At 42.8% G+C, this 15,395-nt stretch overlaps 1 protein-coding gene across 1 annotated transcript in view; it reads left to right on the top strand.

Annotated features, from left to right (window-relative positions):
* Positions 1-15,395, top strand: part of LOC124602110 (telomerase-binding protein EST1A) — a 338,716-nt gene that overhangs the window by 186,348 nt on the left and 136,973 nt on the right. The gene's annotated exons all lie outside the window — the stretch shown is intronic.

The raw sequence follows: 15,395 nt of genomic DNA, 5'->3' as shown, positions 1-15,395 counted from the left end.
CATATTATGATGGTAATGTAGGAATTCTTGGGTCACCACAGAATGAAAAGAAATGTCAGGATCACATTTTGCCATTGTACATAGTGAAAGCAGAGAGAAACTGCGGAAATCACACATCAGCTGAGTGTAGCATAACTGATAAAACCATTGTAATCATGAAACTAATAATTACTGTAATATTGCATATCCATCGGTGTAGCATCAGCTCAGCACTTCTTTCTGAAATTCTGCTGGCGTTAGGACTCTTAGTTTCAAGAAATGCAACATTAACTCTTGTTAGTGGGAGTGGGATTCTGCTATTTCTGGTAAGATGTTTTGGTGTAAGTCAGTAGATATTTGAATATCCGGTGTGGTTTGGCACAGCATGCTGCGTAACATGCAGATAATGAAAAGGATGTTGACAGTGGTGGGCTCAATCATGACTTTTAACAGCACAGTTTGTACTTGTGATTGCACCTTCTAATCTGGCACAGGCAGTTAGCAGACTCAAACTTGACACTTAAAAACTTGAACAAGGCATAACCAGGCCTACAGTCACGATCAACTGCAGGCCTAGTTCTACATCTACATCTACATTGATACTCCGCAAGCCACCCAACGGTGTGTGGCGGAGGGCACTGTACGTGCCACTGTCATTACCTCCCTTTCCTGTTCCAGTCGCGTATGGTTCGCGGGAAGAACGACTGTCTGAAAGCCTCCGTGCGCGCTCTAATCTCTCTAATTTTACATTCGTGATCTCCTCGGGAAGTATAAGTAGGGGGAAGCAATATATTCGATACCTCATCCAGAAACGCACCCTCTCGAAACCTGGCGAGCAAGCTACACCGCGATGCAGAGCGCCTCCCTTGCAGAGTCTGCCACTTGAGTTTATTAAACATCTCCGTAACGCTATCACGGTTACCAAATAACCCAGTGACGAAACGCGCCGCTCTTCTTTGGATCTTCTCTATCTCCTCCGTCAACCCGACCTGGTACGGATCCCACACTGATGAGCAATACTCAAGTATAGGTCGAACGAGTGTTTTGTAAGCCACCTCCTTTGTTGATGGACTACATTTTCTAAGCACTCTCCCATTGAATCTCAACCTGGTACCCGCCTTACCAACAATTAGTTTTATATGATCATTCCACTTCAAATCGTTCCGTACGCATACTCCCAGATATTTTACAGAAGTAACTGCTACCAGTGTTTGTTCCGCTATCATATAATCATACAATAAAGGTTCTTTCTTTCTATGTATTCGCAATACATTACATTTGTCTACGTTAAGGGTCAGTTGCCACTCCCTGCACCAAGTGCCTATCCGCTGCAGATCTTCCTGTATTTCGCTACAATTTTCTAATGCAGCAACTTCTCTGTATACTACAGCATCATCCGCGAAAAGCCGCATGGAACTTCCGACACTATCTACTAAGTCATTTATATATATTGTGAAAAGCAATGGTCCCATAACACTCCCCTGTGGCACGCCAGAGGTTACTTTAACGTCTGTAGACGTCTCTCCATTGATAACAACATGCTGTGTTCTGTTTGCTAAAAACTCTTCTATCCAGCCACACAGCTGGTCTGATATTCCGTAGGCTCTTACTTTGTTTATCAAGCGACAGTGCGGAACTGTATCGAACGCCTTCCGGAAGTCAAGAAAAATAGCATCTACCTGGGAGCCTGTATCTAATATTTTCTGGGTCTCATGAACAAATAAGGCGAGTTGGGTCTCACACGATCGCTGTTTCCGGAATCCATGTTGATTCCTACATAGTAGATTCTGGGTTTCCAGAAATGACATGATACGCGAGCAAAAAACATGTTCTAAAATTCTACAAGAGATCGACGTAAGAGATATAGGTCTATAGTTTTGCGCATCTGCTCGACGACCCTTCTTGAAGACTGGGACTATCTGTGCTCTTTTCCAATCATTTGGAACCCTCCGTTCCTCTAGAGACTTGCGGTACACGGCTGTTAGAAGGGGGGCAAGTTCTTTCGCGTACTCTGTGTAGAATCGAATTGGTATCCCGTCAGGTCCAGTGGACTTTCCTCTATTGAGTGATTCCAGTTGCTTTTCTATTCCTTGGACACTTATTTCGATGTCAGCCATTTTTTCGTTTGTGCGAGGATTTAGAGAAGGAACTGCAGTGCGGTCTTCCTCTGTGAAACAGCTTTGGAAAAAGGTGTTTAGTATTTCAGCTTTACGCGTGTCATCCTCTGTTTCAATGCCATCATCATCCCGTAGTGTCTGGATATGCTGTTTCGAGCCACTTACTGATTTAACGTAAGACCAGAACTTCCTAGGATTTTCTGTCAAGTCGGTACATAGAATTTTACTTTCGAATTCAATGAACGCTTCACGCATAGCCCCCCTTACGCTAACTTTGACATCGTTTAGCTTCTGTTTGTCTGAGAGGTTTTGGCTGCGTTTAAACTTGGAGTGGAGCTCTCTTTGCTTTCGCAGTAGTTTCCTAACTTTGTTGTTGTACCACGGTGGGTTTTTCCCGTCCCTCACAGTTTTACTCGGCACGTACCTGTCTAAAACGCATTTTACGATTGCCTTGAACTTTTTCCATAAACACTCAACATTGTCAGTGTCGGAACAGAAATTTTCGTTTTGATCTGTTAGGTAGTCTGAAATCTGCCTTCTATTACTCTTGCTAAACAGATAAACCTTCCTCCCTTTTTTTATATTCCTATTAACTTCCATATTCAGGGATGCTGCAACGGCCTTATGATCACTGATTCCCTGTTCTGTACATACAGATTCGAAAAGTTCGGGTCTGTTTGTTATCAGTAGGTCCAATATGTTATCTCCACGAGTCGGTTCTCTGTTTAATTGCTCGAGGTAATTTTCGGATAGTGCACTCAGTATAATGTCACTCGATGCTCTGTCCCTACCACCCGTCCTAAACATCTGAGTGTCCCAGTCTATATCTGGTTATGCCTTGTTAAAGTTTCTTAAGTGTCGAGTTCGAGTCTGCTAATTGTCTGTGCCAGATTAGAAGTTGTAATCATAAGTACAAACTGTTCTGTTAAAAAGTGTGGGTGATACCTCAGTGTAAGGAAATTCTGTTCATGAACAGTCTCATAGAAAGCAGAGTTGCAGCTATCTAGGCAACTAGTGGATGGTACAGTACAATAGTGAGCAGCAGGAATGTGGTGGAAAACATGGCCTGAACAAATATTCTAGCTCTCCGGGATGATGGAGGGGCAGGCTGGGCCGGCTATATTGCTGGGTGCAGCCGCTCCTATTTATTGCTTTGATGAGACAAACAGAGCACGTGTTCACAGGTCCCTGAGGGGAAATCGTGGGCCATCAATGCGACTTGTTCAACAGATTGCAAAGGGGGCCTAAATATCCATATCTTCACACTGAGAAACAGAGTTGGAGGTGCAGCGTGTAGACATTTGCAATGAACTTTGACTGAGAAAATTGTAATTACATAAACCCATAACTAAAGTAGGGGGCAGCCAATAAGGCAGTGTTATCTACACCATGAAGTGCATAGCAGACGGTTTGTCCTATTGTACCAGTTATTAAAGTTTCTTCCCATTCCATCCACATACATAGCAAGGGAAGAATGATTATCTGAATGCCTATGTGCTTGCTGTAATTATTCTGATCTTGTCTCACAATCCTTATGTGGGTGATAAGTAGGGGGTGGTTGTTCTAGAAGGAAACAACGTTACAAGAAGTGCGCAGAAGGATACTAAAAAATCTACTCACCAAGTGGCGGAAGAACACACAAAATAAAAGATGGTTGTAATTGCCAAGCCTTTGGAGCCAGTGGCTCCTTCGAGCAGAAGGGTTGAAGGGGAAGGAAGAGGGGTGAAGGAAAAGGACTGAAGAGGTCTAGGAAACGGGGTAGATTTTGGGAAAGTCACCCAGAACTGTGGGTCAGGGGAGACTTATTGCATGGGATGAGAAGGAAAGACTGATTGTTGGGGACTGCATTGGACGAGATTCTTTTATGTGTATGTTCTGCCGCCACTTGCTGAATAGATTTTTTTTTATCTATTCAGTTAAATTATTGTGTCATAAATTGATTATTTCCACAAAAGGATACTAGTATTAAGTGCCAATAAGACACATACATGTCAAACTCACAAATTTCAGACTACAATGAACTCAAGACTGACAAGTTAAAATCAATATCAAGAATGATGCAATGCTCTATCACAAGTGTTTCCTTAAATATGTTATTGAATAGTGGACATAGTGGGCAGGGAAGGTGGAGTTCATAAAGCAGGGTTGCCACAGGTTCTGGAAATCGGGGAATTTCAAACACATCAGGGAAATTTGAAAATAACACTCGAAAAATCTCGTTTTGTCTCAGTAGATGAAATGGTTTGTTTACTGATGTGTCGTGCATCATCATTGGCTGGGTGTAGTTGAATATGTGCACTGCTTCCCTACTGCCTCATTCCTACTGCCTTTTCCTACCATTCTCCTTCTCAACTTGCAGTCAGGGCTGCCACTTTTCTTGCTGCTGGCCTAGTAGCTGCCGACGAGAGTCAGGGAGGCATGAATAGTTGTTTGTTTGGGTATGAATCTCAGAGACTGCAGATGCAGCGGCCAGAGACAGCAGTCTTGAGCTTGAGTTATGTCTGAGTGATTGTGTGAATGTGTGTGTGCTCTCATTTTCAGACAAAAGCTATGGCTGAAAATTTAGTTGTGAGTGTGTGATTGATTTTTTTTCTACATGCCTGTTTTTGGCTCAGCAATCATATTTGTGGTGAGTTGCTACCTGTCCTCATTATTATTGATTCTCGGAGTATTTGAACAAGTTACCTGTTGCATGGATTGATCACCGTGGTCTCATTTCATCAACTAGCTGCCTGTGGCTCATGAGTAGCTGGCCAATGAGCAAATTTCTGTGATGGGCCAAAATCGCAAGCCTCTTTTGTGGATATCTGTAATGGACCGGGCCTGCTGATCTGAAGCCATTCGGTTCCCACTAATGTGCAGCCCCTGCTCGCTGGATCTAGTCTCACCGATCTGCCCACAGGTCGGGTCTGTTTGTGTGTGGTGTAATGCAGTGGATTTTCGTGGTTTATCCATGGACTCAAGATTGTGGTGCACTCAGCAGGCCAGAGGCCATGGGCGATGGACTTCAGGAATTTCAACTGTCTCACCACAAGTAAATTGTACAGTGTGGTGTTTTATAGACATTTTATTTGTTCTGGTACATTTTGGCACTTCAAAAGCAGTTTATATTTTAGAAAGTATGGACAATAAGAAGTAGAAAATTGTGTCAGTTGCTGGCAGTTTGTACGCTATGTACTCATATATTTCTCAAAAGAAAAATCACACAATAACTGTAAAATAATACATATTACACAGTGGAAATTACCAACAATAACGAACATAGTAGAACCAACATTTTATTGGTGGTCACCTGCAGTGTTGGTTTACACAATTCTTTCCCACCTTATACATTTCTTTCAAGAGGCCTATTTTTTCCATGGTTATTTCTGAAATCTGTCTTGTGACTCCAAGGAAATGTGTATTTTTATCACAAAATATGTTTCATTTTGTTGAAATAAAATAAATCAATGGTCTTAATGAAACACACATACCATTTGGCTTGCTTTCTCCATCTAAAAACAATTCATTACAAAATATGTTGATGTTAATACTTAACGATTTTTGCTCAAATCGAGAAACTCCATCTGATTGTAAGCTTTTTAAAATATTTCCTCATTTCCACTATTGTTTCTTGTACCGTAGCTGCAAAGAATGATTGTCAACTTACGTCTTAACTTACCCTTGGGATCTCAAAATTTGTCAGGGAAAAATGCTAAAACTTGTCTGGAAATAAGGAAAATATCAGGGAAGTTCACTTGGGGAAACTTGTGGCAGCCCTGTAGAGGCACTTTTCCATTGGTTAGCTTTGCTTAAGATGGGGGTGACCAAACTTATCGGCAGGCGGGCCAAATTTTGAGAGGGGATTTCCCCACAGGCCGCATTACCAGTTTTTATTTTGTGAACCAAAATAAGCAAGAAATATTAATTTATTTTTTAAAGAAAATAAAACAGTTGTGGGGAAAGAACACTTATTATACAATTGAATGAAATACAATGTTACTGGGATGTCTGGCTTTGTTTGACTGAAATGAGTGAGTCAGTGTCGATGTCAGCAGAAGTTGCTGCATGCAAAGAATTTTGCAGATGAACATCAGTAATTTGTGTTCTCATTTGTGATTTGATGTAATTAATCTGAATAAAAGATGTTCATACACGTGAATGTTTCCAAATAATGAAATCATTTTTAAAGCTTGTTTGTAAAATGATGGATATTTCTTCTCATCCAGATATGTTTGTTTGAACTCTTCCAAACCAACCTGATTCAATTTCTCTTTTGACTGTGCACCATATTTAATTTCACAACATTCCATTTCTAGATGTCCCGGTAGTAAACTCATGTATACGGAGAATGACATAGCAAATATAAAAAAAAGCAGACAATGGTTCTTAAAATCTTGAAACCAGTTTTCAAATTTGTATTTCAATTCAGGTATCAAAGAAGCGTATTTAATGCTGCCGCCTGTGTGACTTACGATTGCTTTGACAGTGTAAGAAAATGCGTGAAGTTTTTTGTTCGTAACAGTTGTTCCCAAAGCCCAAGTTTCATTCGGAATGCGGAAATAATATTGTGCATGACATTAATCAGCTGATCTTTTCGTTGGAGTCATTTAGGTGGTGAGTTATATTGACCAAGAATGCAAAGTCTGCTTCAAATCAAACACTCTTTTCAACATTTTTGCATGGGTTAGCCCTTTTACTTCTGTACAATATGAAATGTTACCATGCTCTGTACCCAGAGACTTAAGAAATTCTTGGAACTGATGGTCATTCAGTCCTTTTGACTTAATAAAGTTCATTGTTTTGGGAACCTCCTTCATGACGTGGTCCATTTTGAGAGACTTGGCAAGACATTCTCTTGATGGATAAAGCAGTGAAAGTTTAGCATCGACGTATTGCTAACTTTGCAGGCCTTGTCTTCAATCAAATGAACTAAACCTTAGTATTTCCCAGCTATTGCTGGAGCACCATACGTTGTTAGCCCCGATAGGCTGTTAAGTTTTAACTAAAAGTGACTTACTGTCGATATACCTGCTTCCAACAAATTTTGTGACTTTATGGTATCCTAAGTGGCTACAATGCCACTAATTCTTCTGTTTTATTAAAATGGGCATCAACACCTTTGACATAAATTGCCACTCGGGCAGTATCCGCCCTATCTGCGCTTTCATCCAAACCTAGAGAATAAAATATTAACTCAGTTGCACGATTTTTAAAATTATCTTTAATCATTTTTTCAGTGTCGTACACACGCCGTAGTAATAGTTTGACAGGACAGGCTTAGTTTTGAGAAATCTTTCTACTTTTCAGGACACACAATTTCAACTATGGTCTCTAAGTATTGCTTAATTATTTCGTCATCTGAATATGGCTTTGATTTTCTTGCCAATATTAGAGCTACTGCATAATTCGGTTTCACATAGTATGTTGACTCTGAATTTGTCCATGTAAATATCTGCTGTTGAGCAGAAAGATTCCTTTTTAAGTCTTATACCTGGTCTTGTCGAAATTTTCCATTGTACTTATTAAACATAATTGCTTGTTTAGTCTTGTAATGCCTTTTAATGTTATGTTCTTTTGGAACTCGGGCAGTTTCAGTGTATATCAGACATATGGGTTTTGTGGTATAGTCGACTGACAAAAAAATTGGTTTACAATCCAATCGTCTTGAAAAGTTCTCAACCCCTTTGTAACTTTCCACTTCTTAGGTCCTGTTTGTTTACTAGTTGACACTATACAAAGTTTTACGCCTTGAAGTGGAACAGACATTTTTTCACTGTAAGTTGGAACCTGACAAAGAGTCCATATGGTAATCAGAGTTTTGTAAATTTTTATATGTATATGGTATGTGAGGTTCAGAATCAAATACCATTTACCTGAAGTAGTTCGATGCAACTCGTAACAATTCCCTGCAAAATCTACTTTAAAGTTCCGTAAAGTTATTAAGCACCGTAAAGCAAGTTGACTGTTTTGATGGGCTGCGTGGCTCTGTGGTAGGAGCTCAACTGCCACATGGGTGGCTTTCAATTCTCAGTTGTGGTAAATTTGTAAACAAACGTTCATGTTCCACGGGCATTTCTGTGAAGCGTATGGTACATGAATATGGAAAAAAAATTAATTTCAATTCTTTTCTTTTCCTTAATGACCTTATGTATAAAGGATCAGTGCTAAGTGATTTATAATTGCAATGAAACCGTGATTTTTTGTGAGAGATGTAATTAGAAATTAGAAGTGGTGCATTTTCCATGAAAATAAAAATGAGATATGTGCTAATTAGCATAGATTTATGTGATAGGTATTCAAACTGAACAGGAAAAAACTAAAAAAGTTCTGACCGAAACTAGACTTGAACCAGCAATCCAGTGACTACCAAATACAACCCACTGGTGAATCGAATCCTGACCTTCCACAAGGAAGGCTAGGATGATACCGGAGACCTACGCTGTTCGTTGAGTTACTGATCTTTCATTTGAGTGTTATTCAAACTTCACAGTCTATTCTTTCAAGAATTTTTGAGAGTAGTTGTCAACTGCTTTAGGAAACTGATATTTTAGATCTGAAAGTCATGTGTCACAAATATGAAAAATTACATATGCTTCACTTAGCCTAGCAGCCTACTGAGGCAGAAGCCATTGCTAATGTCGGCTGGTGTACCTTCTCACCATAATAGATTACATAAAATAAATGCAAGCCCACTAAAATTAAAGACAACCATCACAGTTTAATTGTAAAAAGATAAAAGCTGGCTCTACTTACCTGAGGTGTTGATAGGTCTATCTCAATTAAATGTCCACCACAGATACACGTAAAGGGCTGTAACTTTACGGCTGATAGTGTTGTGAGTTTGATGGAATGCTGTTTTGCAGGTATTATGTGAAATAAAAGTTAGTTTTCTTTCATGTGAAACAGCTCTGTGGGCCAAAAATTAGCGCCCCACAGGCCACACATTGCCCGCAGGCCACGGATTGGCCACCTCTGACTTAAGACGCCAATAATGCACAGTGGGGAGTGAAAAGTGACTTGTGTACTCCTTATACCACTGCTCAATAGAATCTCCTAGTCATTTAATTAAAGTTTGTAAAAAAAAAAAAAAAATACATAACATCTGTAACAGCAGCACTCTATAATGAGCAGCAGGCAGGCTCTGCTGTAGTCATGCATGCATTAGGTTATGCCTTATCATCTGCTGGAATGTGCCTAGTATGGCCTCCGGCAACCCAGTCCCAGCAGGGACACCAATCTCTGTATTTGCTACACTATATCAAAATTCAGTAGTGTGCTCACAACCCTATATATTTTGTGTAAATAATCAAGTTTAGAGCACAAGTATGGTGCTACATCCAGTAAGATGGTTACAAAAGCATAGTAATCAAAAGCAGAAATCACTGTAACATACCATGTGGTCATTACACAACCTATGTTTTCACAGCTGTATGCCGCAGAATGCATATTTGTTGGTCAGAGCGATGCCTGGAGCAATGTAGCCTTGACGAGTTTCTGTTTACCGCTGGGTGCGAACGTGATAGCTGATGTACTGTGACATCAAGAAGTCTCCTGTCATTCACTAGAAAAGTACAGGGTAGTGTAAGTGTGTGTGGGTGTAATAATCTAGGTGTAGTAGTGTAACAGAGGGTGTGCAATGAGTGTTTGAGAACCCAAAATCCTTGCAAAAGAGTTGTCTGAACATAGTCAAAATGAGTTGAAGTGAAGAGAAACAAGTAGTTCTCTTGTTAACCCATTTTAATGAAAAACAATAATTGTTTTCATTCCGTTCTGGTATGAACAAAGTTACAGCAATTGAATAACTCTTTTTGTGTGTCAGTATTACAGATGGTGTACCCCATTGAGTGACTCCCTTGGCAGCAGTTCTGTTGGAGCTCTTCCTCACATATGAATAGATTGTGTGCAATTGATCATGATATAGCAGCTTGTGTTCTTTTGCCATACAGTTCCAGACACAGAGACAATGAGGGCTACTGACAGATCTGACCAAAAAAAGCAATTTTCACAATTAATAACTTGCTGTGGTCATATCAGAGTGGTTTTCATAAATTTGTGCATGCCGTTCTGTATGGTATGTGATGGGGACTGTGTGTGTAGGCCTAATTCATACAGAAAAAGGTTTCCAGGTCGCAATCCCTCCGTGTGACAAAGTATGGGCCACAAGAAAAAAAGGGGAAAATGATAGAATCCTAAACACAATTAGTTCAAATCATCTCTGTTGGCCCACATGTAGCCCTTGTTGCTGCGAATAGATTGTTGTGCAAGTTCAGAAATAATGCACCGAGTGACAAGTTGATGAAAGAGTTCACAGGTGAACAGGCGGGTGTTAGTGTCCAACGGGCACAATATTTCGGCAAGCACATCATCAGGTGCAATGAGGCACTGTTACTCGGCTTTTATCTACTTCCCCCCCTCCAGGTGTTCACAACACGGTCCGCACCCAGGTGTGGAGTGTCCAGCACCCATTCCGTTCTCTGCCTGTTCTCGAAGTCAGTTTGTGGTGGGATCCCTTCTTTCTCCTTTTAATGAGATTCAAAGTGGGTTCTCAGGTCTTACTAAGGATGTAACTGCTATGTCGATTTATCAGTAGTTCCTGTACTCTAATCTCGATAGATTCTTTAATAACACAATGCCAGTATTTGGATGTCTGTGTCAGAACCTTTGCTGGTCGTAATTCATTCCATGTAATTCTGAGAGGCAATGTTTGGCAATCACTGACTTGTTAGGCTACTGCAGTCTGATGTGCCACTGATATTCTTGGCAGCAATCTTTGACGGTACGCACCATTCGACCTATGTAAGTCAAGCCACATTCGCAGGAGATCTGGCAGACTCCGGATTTCCTTAGTCTTAGATCATACTTGACATTACCAAGCAGTGCCTGTGTCTTAATTGGTGGGCGGAAGACAGTCTGCACTTGATGTTTTTGAAGAATTTGACCTATCTTTCACGTTAAAGCACCGCTGTTTCCTCCAGTTGTACAGTCGGTGTGGGACTTAGAGCTCTCCGAATTTGCTTCTCTGGTAGCTGTTTTTCCAGAAAACCGACCTCAGATGTTAAAGTTCTTGCTTAAGGCTCTTGTTGTCAGACATGGTATGGGCCCTGTGGGGACCAGTGTTTTGAGGATGCTGTTCCTCTGCACTGGATGGTGATAGCTGTTTACATCTAAGTAAAGGTCTGTGTGTGTCTTCTTATAGTATATGCTGTGGCCCTATGTGCTGTCTGTTCTTCTTTTAACCAGAACATCCTGAAAGGGGAGCACTCCATCCACTTCAACTTCCATGGTAAACTTGATGTTCTGGTGTATGGAATTGAGATGTGTGAGGAAACTGTTCAGCTTGTCTCTACCATGTTGCCATATAACAAAGGTGTTGTCAGCATAGCGGAAGAAACAGGTAGGTTTCCATTGCGCTGAATCCAGGGCTTCCTCCTCAAAATGTTCCACGAACTAGTTGGTGACAAGTGGTGAAAGTGGACTCCCCATGGCTACTCCTTCCGTCTGCCCATAGTATCCACCGTCAAAGAGAAAGTACATCGATGTCAGGACGTGGCTTAAAAGGTTGGTTGTCTCTCTGTCAAATGTCTGACCAAATAGTTCCAAAGATTCCTGCAAAGGCACTCTCGTGAACAAACAGACAACATCAAAACGCACAAAGGTGTTCAAATCACGAAGTCTGAAGTTGTTAAGACTTGCGAATATGATGTGGACATTTTCTGACACAAGGGCTAAGCATATCCTTCAGGTATTTTGCAAGTGAGTACATCAGAGCACCATTGTTGCTGACAATAGGGTGTAAAGGCACTTCCTCTTTGTGTACCTTCAAGAGTCCGTAAAGTCTTGGTGTAACACATGCTCTCTGTTGTAGCTTCTTCACGACATTGTCTGGTAAGCCTGATTCCCTGAGAAGAGCCAGGGTCTTCCTCTCCACTCTCTTTGTAGGATCAGTGTTGATCTTACGATATGTGCTATCTTCTAGCAAGCCCCCGCATTTTCTCCTGATGAGATAATATCACAGTTGCGTTGCCTTTGTCGAGAGAGGGCGGCCATATGGAAGCTACAAGAAGATCCAGATCTCGTGGTCTTACTAGCCAAAAAGGCAACACAACTGTGATAAAAGCCAGGTGCCGGCTCCTGAGCAGTCAGATCGTCAGTGCATCTGATGATGGCAACGTGATTGCTTGCTGAAATATTGTGCCCATTGGACACTAACACCTGGCTGTTCACCCGTGAACTCTTTTATCATGGAGTACGCCAGGAGAAACCGAAGAATCACACATGTGAGTAGTTATTATTCCAAATTGGGATACCTCTGCCCCAATGCCAGCCAGACTGATGTGGCTTAAAAAAGGAAATAAATTCTACAAGGGCCTAGTAGCCATCTTTTTTAGATGTAACAAAAGCATACGACACGACCTACTGACACCACATCCTCGCTGCATTACTTGTGTGGGGTCTCCAGGGCCCTCCAAAACTTCCCGTCGCTCCATACTTTCTGTGCCCAAGTTGGTGCCTCCCATAGTTCCCCCTATATCTAGGAGAATAGGGTCGCACAAGGATCAGTATTGAGTCTCTCTTTATTTTTAGTGGTCATTAACGGTCTAGCAGCAGCTGTAGGGCTGTCCATGTTACCTTCTCTGCATGCAGACGACTTCTGCATTCAGAATGAGATTTTCACTCTGCAGCGGAGTGTGCGCTGATATGAAACTTCCTGGCAGATTAAAACTGTGTGCCCGACCGAGACTCGAACTCGGGACCTTTGCCTTTCGCGGGCAAGTGCTCTACCATCTGAGCTACCGAAGCACGACTCACGCCCGGTCTCACAGCTTCACTTCTGCCAGTATCTCGACTCCTACCTTCCAAACTTTACAGAAGCTCTCCTGCGAACCATGCAGAACTAGCACTCCTGAAAGAAAGGATATGGCGGAGACATGGCTTAGCCACAGCCTGGGGGATGTTTCCAGAATGAGATTTTCACTCTGCAGCGGAGTGTGCGCTGATATGAAACTTCCTGGCAGATTAAAACTGTGTGCCCGACCGAGACTCGAAATCGGGACCTTTGCCTTTCGCGGGCAAGTGCTCTACCATCTGAGCTACCGAAGCACGACTCACGCCCGGTCTCACAGCTTCACTTCTGCCAGTATCTCGACTCCTACCTTCCAAACTTTACAGAAGCTCTCCTGCGAACCATGCAGAACTAGCACTCCGCTGCAGAGTGAAAATCTCATTCTGGAAACATCCCCCAGGCTGTGGCTAAGCCATGTCTCCGCAATATCCTTTCTTTCAGGAGTGCTAGTTCTGCAAGGTTCGCAGGAGAGCTTCTGTAAAGTTTGGAAGGTAGGAGACGAGGTACTGGCAGAAGTAAGCTGTGAGTACCGGGCGTGAGTCGTGCTTGGGTAGCTCAGATGGTAGAGCACTTGCCCGCGAAAGGCAAAGGTCCCGAGTTCGAGTCTCGGTCGGGCACACAGTTTTAATCTGCCAGGAAGACTTCTGCATTTCCTACTGCTCCTCCAGTACTGGTGTTGCTGAGCAGTGCGGACAGGGAGTTATCCACAACGCACAGTTATAACCCATTGCTACCAGTTTTCAGACGTGAAGACGTGCGCCATATCCTTCTGTCGGCATTGTACTGTTCATCCAGAACCAGAACTTTGCCTTCATGACAATCCATTCACTGCAGTGGAGATATATTGATCCTTAGGCTGGGTTTTTGATGCTCGATTGACTTGGCTTCCTCATCTTTATCAACTTAAGTGGAAATACTGGCAGCATGCCCTCCGCTGCCTGACAAAGTCCACTGGGATGCAGATCACTCTACACTCCTGCGGCTCTACAAAGCCCTTGTTCAATCATGCCTTGACCATGGGAGTCTAGTTTATGGTTTGGCGGTGCTCTCAGCATTGCACTTACTAGACCCAGTATACCGCTTGCGGTTCAGCTTGCGACTGGAGCTTTTAGGGCAACTCTGGTGATCAGTGTACTGGTGGAGGCTGGGGTCCCTCCATTGCAGATTACGCGCTTGCCAATTATGTAACACGCAATTGTAGCTTTCCTGAACATCCAAATTACTGCCTCCTTATCCCAACGATGGTGGTTCATCTACCGCATCGGCAGCCCAGGTCATGGACTACAATCGCTGTTTGCATCTGACCCCTTTACTGTCTGAACTAGAGTCCTTTCCTTTACCAACTCTCCTTTGAGCCCATTCACATATACTTCCGTGGTGTATACTTAGGCCGCAGCTTCGGCTGGTCCTTTCGCATGACCTTAAGGACTCAGTTCCACCTGCAACTCTTCGCTGTCACTTTCGAGTGTGCTCTGAAGTAGTCTACATCGCAGGCTTGATGGTCATGTTGGCTTTGTGTACCCTCACACAGGACATACTGAACAATGCTCCTTGATCAATGGCTTCAGTGTTTTCACTGCAGAGCTTCCTGGGCTCTTGAGCATATCCATATCCATTCCTGCTCCGGTGAGTCCTTCCTTGTCTGTAGTGGCTCCTTGAGCAGCTTACAATCTATTGACCAGTGCTACCCTCACCATCCTTGGTAGTGACCATGCAGGAGCCACTCTATGTCCTGGAACAGTCTGGTTGTTCAGTGGTGTTTGTGTGGACCCCAGGAAACATTGGAATCCCAGGAAATGAACTTGCTGACGGGGGGCCAAACAGGCTGCTTGGAAAACACTTCTGGATGTTGGCATCTCTGCAGCTGACTTGTGACTGGTATTATGCCACAAGGATTTTCAGATCTCAGATACGGAATGGCAAAGTCTGACCGCCCACACAATAAGCTGCATGCCATGAAGGAGACTACGGATGAGTGGAAGGCCTCCATGTGGGCTTCTCGCAGTGACTCTGTGGTCCTCTACCGGTTCCTCATTGGCCATGCTTGGCTGACCCACAGCTACCTCCTCTGCCATGAAGACCCACCCAAGTGTCAGTGCAGCGGCCAGTTGACAGTGGCCCACATTCCGTTGCGCTGTTCTACTTTGGTTCCCCTGTGACAGAATCTTCAGTTACTGGTCTCGCTACCATTAATTTTAGCTGATAGTGTCTCATTGGGTGATTTAGTTTTATGTTTTGTACGTGGGTGCGGGTGGGGAGTTATTGTTCTATTAAGTTTTAGTATATGTCCTTTGTCAGTCTGTGTTCTCTACTCTAGTGCTTTTAGGCTGGAGGTTTTTAATGTGTTGCAGACTGGGTGGCTTATCCCCCCCTCCCCCCCCCCACCCCCCCCCCACCCCACCCCCCGGTGATCAGCCAGCCACGATCATCTTCTCTCTTCCTCATTGCATCTCTCTATGGTTTTCTTGTCTTAT

Source organism: Schistocerca americana, chromosome 1 (assembly GCF_021461395.2).
Source record: "Schistocerca americana isolate TAMUIC-IGC-003095 chromosome 1, iqSchAmer2.1, whole genome shotgun sequence".
Classification (NCBI taxonomy): domain Eukaryota; kingdom Metazoa; phylum Arthropoda; class Insecta; order Orthoptera; family Acrididae; genus Schistocerca; species Schistocerca americana.
The sequence above is the reverse complement of the archived record's forward strand: the minus strand, read 5'-3'. Positions and strand labels throughout refer to the sequence as shown.